The 13,513-nt window shown below is 36.8% G+C and overlaps 1 long non-coding RNA gene across 1 annotated transcript in view; it reads left to right on the forward strand.

Moving 5' to 3' along the window:
- Positions 1 to 857: 857 nt before the first annotated feature.
- LOC148352702 (uncharacterized) overlaps positions 858 to 13,513 on the forward strand; it is a 33,931-nt gene continuing 21,275 nt past the window's right edge. The window contains exon 1 of the long non-coding RNA XR_015852691.1: positions 858 to 980. This is a non-coding gene — a long non-coding RNA (uncharacterized LOC148352702). The remainder of the gene's footprint in view (positions 981 to 13,513) is intronic.

A 13,513-nucleotide genomic window follows, 5' to 3' on the forward strand; every position in this document is an offset into this window, starting at 1 on the left:
AATGGATGGATTAGTATCGGATGGATATTTCCAAGCATTTTGTTCAAGTTTAATAATCTTTGCCCTGCTTCGGATCAGGGGAAAAGGGGATTTCAAAGAGTTCAACAATGTAGCATCCATTGTATTTTCATCCTTGATTTCTTTTTTTTCAATCTGCTGTTTATGAGCTCGCAAGCAGGCCGTGACATTGTTGGGTGTTGTTTTGACACATTAATGGGATAAAGGCTTTTCCATCACAGCTGCTGGGAAATTAAGAGGAGATTGAAAGCCCCTCATGCCTCGTAATTAAGTGTTTCATATTGTATTCTTTTTGATGAATGGGCCATAAAGGCGATGATAGCGCACGACAACACAAAGGAGGCTGTTACGTGGCAAGCTGAGGTCAGGACAAAACCAATTGACGGTTACATGTTAACACGGCTAGCGTTTCGCGTAACACGGCCACAATGGGAATTAAGACGTCAATAGCATTTTGGTCGAGCTCCGTAAAGCTGAATGTTCCGCCCAGCGTGTCGCGGCAAAAAAAGGGGGCGTCAGCTTCCACAAACAAACCGCTGTCCTTGATATCAGCTGGTTAATCCTCCCCCTTTTAGTGGCTTTATTGGCTCATTCAAGAGGGTCTTTTGACATTCCCCCTGCTCTGGTAAAAGGTGACTGCATCTCAAGTGAAATCTGGAGTGTTCTTTACACAAGCGCTGAGCCCCATGTGGCTCTCTCCTCCCAGCGGGCCTGTGATTTTCCTGCTTTAAGTGTCTACTGTCAACACTAATTTGTCCCACTCCCCCCATACCCCTTTTGGGGGGTAACACTCTCCTAAAGTTTTAATAAAAGAAATAAGGATTTTTCCTTTTTCTTTTCAGGCATGTTGCGACAAACATCGCATCAAAAAATTGATAAATCACCCAACAAGGGAAGAAAAAGGGACTAGTGGTTGAAATCAATGGATTGTAGGCAGTGACATGCAGTGAGATCCGTGTCTGGTGAGTGACAGTCAGATTTACAAATAAATGAACCTAAATCTTATTCATCTTTTGGTCGGCAGATCCAAAAAGCAATTAATAGACTGTAGCCTAGTGTTTTATTATATTACCTAACGTCTGTGCATTACTTCTTTTGAATAAAAGCATCAATAAATGAAATATTTCATTATGAAGTCCATGCAAAGAGATAAAAAAAATACTGGATGGCTTGACTTACTGTTAGTTTGCTAATACTATCACTAATTCAATTGTTTGCAGCTGAAGTGTGCACCAAATCAAAAACTTTGGTCTCACTATCACCCTCTGCCACGAGGCAAGCTAATTGAGTGCCTCACTCTGCATCTGCAGACAAACAGCACAGTAATAAGCAACATAATAATTATATTAGTAATAATAATAATGCACTGTGAAAAGAACTAACACTGAATGAATATAACTATTTAATATATTTTTAATTTTCTATTTCCATGATGAGAGGTGATGCATAGGCTCCTCTGCCTCCCCTAACTGTACGCCACTGTTGTTAAGAACCATCTTTAAACGCTTCTTCTATCAATTATATGAATTCATTGTCATGTCTTACATCATTCTAACCGTCAATTTAGAAATTATATGGTTTAAATCAAGATTTGCCAATATACAGTTCACATTTTCCGAGGTCAATTTTTCTCCTTCTACAACTTACTTTCTAGCAATGATACAGTCTATAATATTTGTGACAAAAAGGCATTTACATATGATATTTGAAATGGAATTGGACGTGATACAACTGAAAGAGAAACTCCATGTGGGCCCAGCAAGTTTTAAAAAGCAGCCGACATCATCTTAAAATAAGATTAAAAAATCTAGGTTACCATTCGAGCTGCACGACTAACAGTAATCTAATTGATATCGCGACGTGACTTAGTGAAATAGTTTAAACTAATTAATTGTTCCAGTGTGTTAATTGAGTGATGGAGTGTTTGGCCAACAAGAATTGTCACATTTCATGGTTTAACAGTGCCAGCCAATCAGAAGTAGGTTTTAATGGCACCAACCAATATAGGCGAGACAAAGTTTGCAAGACGTGTGTTTACGACTTTAATAGGCTGGTGTAAGCTGCCAGTCAGTCAAACAGCCCTTGCACAAATGGCCACCAAAACAATCACCACAGCTCGTAGCTTTAGTGGCTCGGTACATGGTAAATAAATTCCATTTTGAATCAGACTCTAAGCAAAGTCAGGAAAGCATAAAGAAGAAGCTGATCACCAGCGGCTGCTGCTTGGATTTTTATCGCGTCCAGGAATTGACTGAGGCGGCGTCAGAAGATAAGCTAACAGCTAGGCTAACAACTCTTGGGTCACAACTGCCGAACATTGCTAGTCACCAACCCCAGATTCATTAGCCAGGAAACCGAAGACTTGGAGCCACTACTTGTCGAAAACCGCTACATTCTTGTATTTGAATCATCACAAAGACCTTGCAGAAGTCGCGGTCACCCGACGCTAGCGTGTAGCTAACCAGCCCCTCTCTAAATCGCTTTCTTACATTGAAAGGAGTAGCCCTCCAATTTTGTTGTACTTTTGTATAATTACAATAAAGACCATTTATTCAACTGCAATTCTGGTTTTATTTGTAAATCTATAGTTATTTTGATACAAGTATTTGCCAAGACAAATCAAGAGTCGTGAAAAGGCTCGACTATAAGTTACAATTTATTCCTCAATATTGTTACTTATCGTAAAATAGACAAAATTAAATCAAAATGTATTTTGTCTATCACTTTTCAGATGAATTGTAACACAAAGTGCTGTATAAAAACATCCACTGCACAGTAAGGAAATAGGAGAAGAATAAAATTAGATGACCGTCAATAAATACAACTAAAATGGTTGAAAATAAAATCCATACAGTTGTATATTCTATCCATGAAAATGTTATCTGTTGCTACACCCTCTTCCAAATTATTATTTGATCGTTGCTGTCATGTCTCAAAAACATATCTCCAATATATATTTTTTTACTCTTCCTTTAAACATAGCTCTAAGAAACCATTTAGATATGTTTTTTATTGTGAACAACCAAAAACACATATTGGAAGTAGGCTTTTTAACATGACAATGACGTCATATAACAAAATCGTTTTAACGATTAGTAAACTTCATAAAACCCAACCCTAATACGAATACATTTCACAACAGTTCAGAGCGGGAAGACGGCCATTCATCATCACGCGAGCCATGAATCAAGCCGTGCCATGAAAATCGAACATTGATTCACCTTATTCCCTTGTTTTACCATCTGAGCCACATAATGACTGTTTAACTGACCGCAGTGTGTCTGAAAAAATGATAATGTAGTAGATCGCCAGGATACAACATGAATCCGTTATGAGGTGGGAATCACAAAGTGGAATTCTTGTATTGCGGGGTCTAGAAACCTACTGTAGTTGGCTAATATGTTCCAAACCTCAGTAAACCAGGTAAAAACATTGAAGTTGTATCTCAGGGGTCGGAAACCTTTTTGACTTTTTGATATTATATATTACAGCACATTTTATTTCACTGTGTACCATTTGATTATTTGATCAAATCTTTGAAATGATAATAATGTAGGAGCCTGTGTCCCAAATCAATATAAATATGCCACTTAAAACATGGCTTCATTTTGACCATAACTTTTGTCCTAAATAATGGTTTCAAAACAAGAAGCGATGTCACAAGATACTGCAAACCAACATATTTACCTTCAGTGAAGACAGCATTGGGCGAGGGGAAGAAAGTGCACGCACTGTGTGCATAGCTCCGCCCGACTGCTCACCAAATCGAATAGCTGTGGGAGTTTTTGGGTGGTTACAGTTGGTTTTGTGGGTTTTCATCATTAAGTGTCTTAAATTGTTTAACAAGTTTTCATATAAAAGATTATTTAGCGATGCACAGCCAAAGCGGGGTCTATTGGTGTGACTTCTTGACTGTACAAATGCGTACAGTTTATCGGCATCTTCCATTTAAAAGACATTTTGAAACATCCACTTGCGGCAGTAGCCCAAGAGGTAGAGCGCTTGTCTTGGGACCGAGAGGTTCCATACCTGGCTTCTCCGAGTTAGATGTTGAAGTGTCCCTGGGCACGACCCTGATCCACTAATGCCCCTGATAGGCTGGCTATCATTGTCTGAGTGTGTGTGTAGATGGGTACGTGTGAAGCACATTGTAAAGCGCTTAGGGAGGTTTTCAGTGACTTGAAAAGTGCTATATAAATGCTGACCATTTACCACTTAGTTTTAAAATACTTTGTTGCTGTATTAGCCACCTTACTTTTAAAAATTGCCCCCCCGGATTGGTTTTGGCCATATTTTTCACAATGCATTCGCCTTCTTTGTATTTCTTGATAATCGCCATGTTCCTTTCCATGGTTATACATTTTTGCTTCTCCCTTTACCATTACTGCAAGTCTTTGGAGCTAAACAAGCTAAAATTTGTTACAAAAGATTTTGATCTGAATGTAGAGAGGGAGAGTTCAGACATTGGCTTATGTCACCTTCAAGGCGCTGTGACCAAACCAGCATCTGTATTATGTTGTCCAAAAGAATACAGTCATCTTAGAGACGTATGTGGTGCGTGTCTTGCACAGTTATACACATAAACACTAAAAAGTTTGAATTTTTGTCATTTTTCACCATGCAAGCGTTTTTTAAATTTGTTTTTTGTTATGTCTTATAGTAGGAAAAAAGCCATAAGAAAGGGGCCAAGAAATATTGTTTTCCACATCGGAACGTGAACAGATCGTAAGCTAGGGACACCATAACCTGAGGGTCTACTGCTCAAATTCAGACATCCCAGCCCTAATATCCTTAGGAGAGAGTTGATTTTGCGTACATTATAATTGCAAAAGCATGAAGGTAATTGTTCAGGCCTTTTTTGGCTCTGATCCATCTCATGGTCCAAGACTGGATGAAAACGCTTTAATGGGACTGCTTAGCCTCATCATGACCCAATGAGTGCCGGCTGTGGAGATGACTTGCCTTCCCAGCAGGGAAACCGTGTCTTATGAAGGTCACAACAGCGCCTCGAAGTGAACTCAGGAGAGGATAACAAGCCACGTGCTTCCGGACCCTAGCTCAAACCTCACAAAATTGAAACAAAATACATGCCCGAGCATCAGCACTATGCATTCAAATTGAGAAATTTTCCAAAGCAAATCAAAGCGTAAGGGCAAAAGGGGAAATTAGCCTCGATGGAATTTCAGTTCGAACCGGGTGTGTGACAGCGTTGCCCGGTGTTACCGTGGCCTAATGGACAATGTAGCATTAATTCAGCTTCAGACAAACAGGCAGGGCAGCCGAATCACAAATGAGGAGGGGGCCCAAGGTGTATGAATTATGCATATTACATTACCATAACCCGACTATTCACGGCGCAGCTAAACAATGCCGTATAAATTGGACTTGCACTGAGATATTGAACAATTTCCAAACATGCTCCTTGCCTACCTTGCTAGCGAAATTGTGTTTCATCGAGATTTGTATGTCCAGCTACGACGCTATGTAAACAAGTCGGCGATAATTGAAAAGAAAGTCTCTTGACTGCTTTCCTTTCAGCCTATCATTCAAAGAGATTGGATTTTGCTTCAATGGAAGGCAAGGAATTACTTTTTCTATTGATTTCCCTTCAAACATTAAAAGCACGTAAATGAAATGGAGCAATTTACTTTGCCAGACGGTGAAATTGTGAACCAGGAAAACATGTCAGAAACTATTATATGCAATCATGCTGTGCTTATTAATCCCGAGGAAGTACAAATAATTGAATTTCACTGCTGGTTTGCAGTCGTTTTTCACGTTGTATTGTGTCGGCGCCACACTCGTGTAAATTTAATAGTTGAAAACCGACCTGTAGATTTAAAATGAAGCCAGCAGACAAGCTCAACTTGAAATCTTAGTCTTCAGAGTAATTGAATCATACTTATTGCTTCCTATACAAACAACAATGTCACAGTTATCGGCCCGAGGGAGAAAAAAAAGTCGCTATAATATTCAGTCAGCCAATACTACTTGTTAGAAATATTCTAAACATTTCTGTTCCTGGTTAGAATAAATTTAACATTTCTATAAAAGTAGTAAGACCACTTAGTCGTGTCTCTTTGGAAAATCATTACTGCCATAAATTTACTTTACTTGTACACCTTTTGAGTTACATCTACAACCATAATCAGCCAAATGTTACATTCTCCCACTGTAGTTTCTGCATCACAATTTGTCTATCTATTTTAGTGCTTTATATCTTCTAATGTTGACAGCTAAGGCAATTCAAGGTGATAAGAATTAGTGATTTATTTCTTTAGCCACGGTATGTCTGACATGGATTAGAGTATTTGTAGTATAAAAGTGATGTATTTTCAAGTAATTAACACACCCATAATCAAATACACTTTCTGCAATATTTGTATGTCCAGTCTCTCCCAAACTACTTTTTATATTATTGCAGCTGTATGATGTTGTTGTAACAAAAAGAAAAACACATACAAATAAATATAAATAAATAAATTTTTCTAATTGGATTTTGCAATTTTTTTTCCAGTTATAGAATGCAGTTAGTAAAAAGTGATCAGTAACTTTCTCAGGAGGCAGGAATTTATAGTGCTTCCAAATCCTAAAAACTTTCCACAGTTTACTACGCCAGTTTTTAATCAATCGCAAAATACACGCTTTTCTATAAACTACGAAAATAAAAAAATATATCAAACACTGCCCATTTTTGTATTGACAATGTTGATTGTCCCTTAGTTACTATAGTAGTGACATTTTCAGTTACATCAGGTCTGGTGTATGGTTTCTTTTTAAGTGATATCATTGTCTACGAACCACTTTGGACTTAAAATTTTGAGTTTTTAAATGCTACTACGGAGAAAACAAAAGTTCAAAATCTGAAAATTCTCTTAGCTACATTTCGAAAATAATATTTTTTTCAATGTTCGGCAGTTCTGATTTTATCGGTTATCTGTATCGGAAGGAAAAACAGATATCGGGCATCCTTAACTTAAAAACCTGCATTTCAATTCAATTAATACAAAATGTTTCAGCTATTAATAGAAATTCAGTACAATTCAAACAGCATATCCCACCTAACTCTTATGTTGAATGTCTACCTTTTTTTGTGAGAAAAACATTTGAAAATTAGAAAATGTCTTAATTTTTGGTGCCGGGAAAAATGTTTCTCACCTTTTCAATGTGAAGAAAAATATATTACGGTAGTCTTCCATTGTCTGCCTTTGCTTTCACCATTCACCCCTTGATTAGTCCTGACATTTTGTCGGCCGCGTTAACTAACCTGACAGATGCCAGATACTTCTAAGGAACCCAAAAAATATTTCAAATTTTCATCATGTAATTATTCAGTAGTCATTCCCGTAGGTTTCATTAAATGCTTGTTTTTGAATACGGTTAGTCCAATGAGAGGCGGAATCGACCTCGTTGGGAAGATCGTCGAAAAGCGCAAAAATCAAGATGAGCTGATTTCTTGTTGAGTCTCGCTGATGGGAGGGTAGGCCTCCATTTTAGGTACCTGACATGATGCAAATCTAGTCTGACATAAAAGACTAAAATTAAACTGACATACGGAAATGATCACGATGTTGATAATCATTGATAGTGATCAGACCGCAACACCATTTAGGTGGATTAACATTCAGTTTTTTTTGCTAAAACATCTTCCAAACATTAGCATTTTCAACATTAGCTTTGTTTTGTGGTATAAAAATATATCTCATGCACGTTTTACATGTTGCTTATAATACACCGCTGTCATGTGAAGAACACTTGTCTCTAAATATATTTCAAGGGATGAAATAACACTTATATTTCCTCAAGAAGGAATTTTGGAGAATTGTTTTCACTCACAGCATTGATACATTTTATATTGACAAATTTATAAAACTATTACTCCTTAATTATTATTTAAGTTAAAATATGAGGGCAATTGAAAATTGAAATATTGTTCATAAATAAAAGTGCAAGCTATGTGCACTTCTTCAAGGGGGAGCAGGAAAAAGCATATAGATAGATAGATAGATAGATACTTTATTCATCCCCGAAGGGAAATTCACATTTCCAGCAGCATCCCTGAGCTGAGAACAGTACAATAATAAAGTCAAAAGAATACAATATACAAATACCCAGTGTGACGTGCAAATGCCCACTGTAGCGTATTATATAGAATATATATGAACTTATCTAGTCCTAGCCCTTATATTCCATATATTTAAATTTAAAAAAAAATAATTGATATTAAAAAAACCTACCAAAACAAAGAAAAAGGTGTATCTATCTATCTATCTATCTATCTATCTATCTATCTATCTATCTATCTATCTATCTATCTATCTATCTATCGCCTTCTTTGCCTCTTTCCTTTTCTGTTTCCATCTCTCTCTCTCTCTCTCTGTCTAACCTAGTGAATTTGCAAAGAAACATTTTATTTTAACCGATGAATCAACAATCTTAATAATCACCAGAACAATCTCACATACAGTCGTACCTCTACTTTCGAAGTTAATTTGTTCCGGGAGTAGATTTGTAACCTGAAAAATTTGTAAGTAGAGGCGCTTTTTCAATGTCAATTCGCTAATCCGTTTCAAGAAATGCAAAATTATTATTATTTTCTTAATAAATCATAAATAGCATCCGAACATGAAACAGATACATGTTAAAATCACAATACCACACAAAAAAACAAAACAAAAAACGAGAGGCACGCAATGTAAAAAAAACATAGAATAAAGAAAATAATGCAAATATTAATATTTTTAACTGGCCTCTTTGTTTACTGGTCCTCAGCTGTGTTTTTTGCGTCCCGTTTCTGGGACCGGAAGATGACACAAAGAGGAAGTGGGCACAAAGTATAAGCGGTAGACACAAGAGCATGCCGGCGCTCACGCATACATATTGGGTTGCAGCACGCAAGGTGCAGTAGTGGTCTGTTTATCCATATCCCTAAAACAAATTCGTACCCCGAGGTAATTTTTTTTATGCTCAGTTTGCTCGTAACCTGAAAAATTTGTATGTAGAGACGTTCGTAAGTAGTGGTATGACTGTATATATATATATATATATATATATATATATATATCGATATTCAGTACATTCTTTCCCTTGCAGCACTTGCGCAAGTTGCCAATTTTGAACTGCCCCATTTTATTGAGTAATTTGAATACCCGCATAGAATCCACTTATTGTACCAGCTCACATTATTCTTAAATAAAAAAGCAAACTGTGTTATGTAATTAAACTAATCTTCAGGGGCCTTATTTTGCTCCCACATAAAATGTGAAACTTGAAAAAATGCCATAGTAATGTATATGTATTTTATATAATAATGAGCCCAACGCAGCAAATTTATTCGATAAGAAAGGGGACAAAAAAGCAACTTGCATACCATAATTGGCATCTTGTGGTTTGCTTTCCTGAGGAGAAACTGAATTTTTATACGCCCCTCATAATAAATAGAGCATTTAAGCAGCCAGGAAATCACTGCGAGACATCCGTCCCACATTTATTCCGGAGCGTTTAATTAAAGCTCGGAAACTACGGCGCCGTCTAATGTCTAAGTCTGCTTATTAGATATTAAATTGATGCATAATTAAGAAAGTAATCACACAAAGTCATGTAATGTGAGTTAATTATTACGGCGTAAGCAAACAGTTCATCAACGCTATTTAACGGCGGCGCCTCGCTCGCAGCTCGGCATGCGTGAAGATTTTTCAGCGTTTTGATGTTCTTATTAAACATTGTAGAGCATGGGTGGGAAAACTATGCCCCGCCGGGCTACGTGTGGCCCAGCATGCTTTTAAATCTGGCCCGCCAAACGAAAATGGTAAAAATGTTATAATATTTGCACGGAAATAGTAAATAAAGTAGTACAGATGTACGCCTACTTACGACCATTCGACTCACAAAAAATGGTCGAAACTATCTTTATAAATAAAAATACAGGGACACTACAAAAATGCTACTATTAAAATACTACAAAATATTACCACAGTAATTCTAGAAAAATAATACAGAAACACTTCAAAAAACAATTACAGAAATTTAACAAAAAATAAAATACAGTAATAGTACAAAATGCTACTGCTGAAAATGATAAAATATTACCACAGTTATAGAAATACAGTAAGTAGTTTATATATTTATTCACAAATGAAATGAAAGGCTCGGGCCCCGCGACCAGATTTTCGAACCCAATGCGGCCCGCGACTCCAAAAGTTTGCCCACCCAATGTAAAAAGAGATTAGCTTTTTTATTCTTCCTATTATCCGTCTCACTTTTTCTCTATCTACAAATTCGTATCATGCTTCCAAAAAGGCCATTTCCTGAAAACCAACAATCGCCCTCACGTATGAAGACATCCGACACGAAGAGACCTCCCAGCCCCGCTTTTGTTTTCCTGGGGTAAACACGCGTGTCACACTCGACCTTTCTCGGGGGGTGGGTTCAGGCTGCTTTTTTTATCGCCGGACGTGTTTCCAACTTAATAGAACTGTTTAGCTCAAATCCCCAGGGCCCGTATATTTATTAAGCCGCAATGAGTTGCATCTGTCTGCAGGAATCAGGTGGGAGGCGGGGCGGCTTGGGGTCATGCGTGTCGTAATGGAGAAATATAGACTCACGGGGACAGGCTAACATGCAGACGTTGCACCTTTGCGTCGGATAAACGCATAAAGAAGCTCTGGTTTACAAGCGACTCCATTATCTTCTGATCTTAAACGATTAACGTGCCCGAATCGACGAAACGTGGTTCAGGCACGCCCTTGTCTCTTGTTCTTGGGTATCGACTGATCTTTGTTCGGCCCTCGGACAACATGGCCTAATGTCTGGTCATTTTCTTCAACTGATTTTAAACCCCAGTCTGGTAATCAGGGATAATTGTCAATTATCACAAGGACCCATCAGATCAATTAGTGCTGAATCGATGCAGCCGCAAGTGCGCTTTTCTTCTCTTCATAGCTTCCCGGAAAGGTAATGTTTTTTGGTTCCTTTCTCTCTGGCTCATTAACCAGGGCTGCAAAAACGATTATTTTCATATTTGTTGAATTGTTGATTATTTTTTCCATTATTGACGAATTTGATTAATTGAAAATTGTAGAATTTGACAACTTTAGGAAGTTTTGGAAAATCGGCAAATATGTTGATTATTATTTTCCAAAAATCTGCAAAATAACTTTTTATCAACACGTGAAATGTTAAAAATGTTGAATATCAATGTGTGATAAATAGCGAAATATGTTAATTATGGTTGTGCAAAATTTGGCAGAAAATGTGATAATTATTGTCTGGTAATTAGCAATACTGTTTAATATAATTGTCCAAAAATTACCCCAAAAATGTAGTATCATTGTCTGTAAAATTAACAATAATGTTGATTATCATAGTCTGAAAATCTGCTAAAAAATATAATTGTCTGAAAATTTTCTAATATATTAATTGTAATTGATAATTAACAAAAATGTTGAATCCTGGCATCAGGCCAAAGTTGTTTACGTTCAAAACATTCACTTTTAATATAAAAAACCCCAAGTTTTTTTTTAAATATCAAGGATAACCCCTTAACATTGGCGGGCTGTCGAACTGTTGATAAACAAATATGTATCTCTACGATGTCACCAGTCACTGAAAACAAAAACATCACGATCAGTCTGAAACAAGATACCCAAAAACTATAAAACCGGTTTAGCTCACCAATTACGTCCCCTCACAGTTTTTAAATGACTTGAATGTCCGCAAACATGCAGTTGTTACTTCCAGGACCGTGCAGTGAATCCAATCGTGTAAAATGTTTACTCCAAAAGACACGATAACGCTGACAGATTGAAAAATAAAATCCGCCTAAAAGCATTTCTGCTTCGTTGGACGTTCCTTGTTGTAATTCTTCCTTTCGTATCAAAACACCCCTTTAAAAAAAAAGACTCAAAAGATGAATCCCAATATGGTCATTGGGCTCTAACCTTTTGATTGACACCACTCTCAACCAATAGCAGACTTTTTTCACGGCCCATAACCTGCATTAGCGTATACAGGCCTATTTGATAAAATGGAGATCACCTTCTGTAGCTACGAATACCTTCAACCTGTAGTAACAGAATGAAATAGAAATTAACACATTGATTAGGCAATGATATTCCCAACATACATTTTTCGATGTGTATTCAAATCAGAGCTAAAAAAAATGTGCGCAAAGGCAACCCATTTCTATGATCCATTATTAGGCGCAAGTGTGAACAATCATTGATTGACTTATGGAAAGAGAAGACAAGCATTTATAACTTTTCAAATGTCTAAAGAATTGGCCATGGTAAGATACACATTTACAAAGATTTTAGTGTTGTTAACTGGTTGTCTCCAAACAGCCACCGTTAGAAACGCCCAAACCTACCCTTAGAAAAATGTGTAATATACAATGTTTGGTGTTTCAGATTGTGAGCAAATTTGACAAGGTAAGGCTCCTAGCTATTGTCTCACTTGTTTTCCAGCTAACAGGCCACGCTAAACTCACCTGCATACAAAAATGAATTCAGGCGAGAATAAAAACCTTCTATTAATTTATTTCTCTGTGTTCAAACTTAGAAACTAGAACTTGCTTTGATTATTTCAGTCAGGGAAAACTTTTTTCGAGTCTTACCTTTCAAAAGAGACCGAAAAACCGTCCATGTTCTCCAAACAGTTCAAGGAAAGCATTGAATTTACTTTGGCTATGTCTCTGATTGGGATTTAAGGTGAATTTTACAGGAACATTAAGGGGTTTAAAAAAATAGATTTACCAAAATCGTGATGTTTGATGGCAACTAGGTCTGCAGAAAATTATTATGTATTTTATATTTGAATAATCCATGTATTATTTTGTCGATTTTTGTTTTAGTCAGGTGAACAAAGACTTTTTTATGCCAAAGATAACATATATTTAAATGAACCTTGTAGAGAACAAGATTATTATTTAGTTTTTGATTTGGTTGAGGGAAAAAAGCAAAACATATTGCTACACTTAGGAATTAATTGATCAAAATAATCACTCAACATTGAATTGGCCGGTCCAAATTGTCCCTAGGTGTGACTGAGCGAGTGAGTTGTCTGTCCCCGTGTGCCCTGCGATTGGCCGGCAACCAGTTCGGGGTGTCCCCTGCCCACTGCCCGATGATTGCTGGGATGGGCTCCAGCACCCCCGCGACCCTACTGAGGATAAGCGGTGCAGCTGATGAGATGAGATGAGATGAATCACTCAACATTTTGATTGTCTGAATAGGGCCATTCATTCTTTTTAAATTAAATAACCTAACTTTATTTTTTAAACAAACTTGTCATTTGTACTCATACTATCTGTCAAGTAGTAAAACTATTACCAAAAAATAATAAAATAAAGGTACAACCACAAATTTTGACTGATCAATATTATTATATTTAATGTATACATTTACAATATCATAAACTTTTCTTAATTATAACTTCATAAATAAAATCAAAGAAATTATATAATGTCATGATTACCGATGTGAATCACCTGTGCCTG

The sequence above is a fragment of the Urocampus carinirostris genome, chromosome 14, assembly GCF_059441175.1.
Source record: "Urocampus carinirostris isolate Australia breed hairy pipefish chromosome 14, RoL_Ucar_1.0, whole genome shotgun sequence".
NCBI classification, from domain to species: Eukaryota; Metazoa; Chordata; class Actinopteri; order Syngnathiformes; family Syngnathidae; genus Urocampus; species Urocampus carinirostris.